Below are 2,059 nucleotides of genomic sequence, written 5' to 3'. Positions count from 1 at the left end.
GGAACCTCTCAACCCGCGCTCTCTCTCTCTCTCTCTCTCTCTCTCTCTCTCTCTCTCTCTCTCTCTCTCTCTCTCTCTCTCTCTCTCTCTCTCTCTCTCTCTCTCTCTCTCTCATTTCTCTCTCTCATTTCTCTCTCTCTCTCTCTCTCTAAGAGGGACCTGCTCAAAGCCTGACTGTTGTTTGACCGAAGCCAAGTCGGCCCCCCTTTTGACAAATAGTAAAATAACAGAAGATAGTGTGTAGTGTGGCCCCGGAGACGCAGATAGTGCCACTGTGGAGCCGCACAACAGGGTGAAGTCATCAGGGCCAGGCTGGGGGGAGAACAGCCTTGTTTTTTGTTATTTTTTGCACACAGACTACTCTGCAGTAAAGAGTGAGATCAGGCCCGCCATGTGTGAGGGAGTGATTTATTCAACTGCTGAAGTGTCACTTGTTATTTGATTGTTTGAACATACTATAATACTTTGTAGTGTATCCAACTTTGCTGCATTCAATAAAAAAAAGGGCTAAAATAATGTGAACAAATATGTAGGGATATGCGGTCTGGTTGATAAGTCGAGCACTGAAATGTCTTATATTCTACTGAAAACCTTTTCTATTTTATGGGAAAATGTTCCCCAATAAGTTACATTTGTGCGATGTAAATCAACATCTCTGGTTAGCAATGATACATAATTTATTTTGAAGTGCATGACCTTTTTGTAAATGAAGATGCACTCAGCTAACTTTAGACTGAATAGCCAGTATCTGTTTTGTTAATGTTAGGTATTAACTTTGTATCATAATACTTTTTAGTTACATCTTTTCAGTTAGTTCATCCCATACATATCACATTGTTTTAAACATCATTTATTGTATTTGATGCTATTCTTTTCATGGCTCACACACACATTCTCTCTGTCTCTCTCTCTTGCTCACTCAGTCACTCACTCACTAAGTCACTCACTCACTCACACACTTACAAACTTCTAAATGTGGCAGGGCACACACACACACACACACACACACACACACACACACACACACACACACACACACACACACACACACACACACACACACACACACACACACACACACACACACACACACACATTTAAACAATTTAAAATGTAGGAGGGCACACTCATACACAGCAACCCACCCACCCACTCACAGATACCCCCCCCCAAACACACACACACACACACACACACACACACACACACACACACACACACACACACACACACACACACACACACACACACACACACACACACACACACACAAACACTCCAACTGTCAAGTGAACCAAACCACCCGTGATGCCTTGGTTTGTTCTAAGTGTCTAAATGTTTCTAATTAGCCAGAGGCTGTGAGGTTCGCTCTGTGATTGCTTACTGCCTGTCCACAGCCACTTCCTGATGTGTCCTCACAGTGAACTTTGAGCGGAGGAGAAGAAAATACACACACTCACCCTCACACACACACACACACACACACACACACACACACACACACACACACACACACACACACACACACACACACACACACACACACACACACACACACACACACACACACGCACAAAAACACATTATCACATTATGCACACACACACTACACACTCTACCCACACACCCACATCTCCTCCTTAACCAAAACCAGTCTACAGTGAGGGGGCGTGTGGTCTGTCCTGCCGCAGTGCAGGATCCACCCCACCCACCGCCACCCCCCCACCACCTCACCCTCACACCCACCACCACCCCCTCCGGCCCCCCATCACGATCAGGCTCAATTGTCCCCTAATTGTCCTCGTCTCCCGGCCTTCTGGAAGAAGTTGCTGACACGAGAAATTAGCCAATCAGGACGCCATTAGAGCACGAGGCCGTGGAGCCCATCCGCGGTTACGCGGCTACGATGCTACGCTATCATGCACATCCCCCTCCCCGACCACGACCCCCGCTTTGGGAATGGGGAGGGGGAGTGGGATTGGAGAGAGAGGGGTCGCAAATAAGCAAGGAAAATGCTCACGTCTCGCCTTTGAAGTGACGGCTGCTTCCCAAATTAAAC

Source organism: Gadus morhua, chromosome 11 (assembly GCF_902167405.1).
Source record: "Gadus morhua chromosome 11, gadMor3.0, whole genome shotgun sequence".
Classification (NCBI taxonomy): Eukaryota; Metazoa; Chordata; class Actinopteri; order Gadiformes; family Gadidae; genus Gadus; species Gadus morhua.
Note: the sequence above shows the minus strand (reverse complement) of the source record.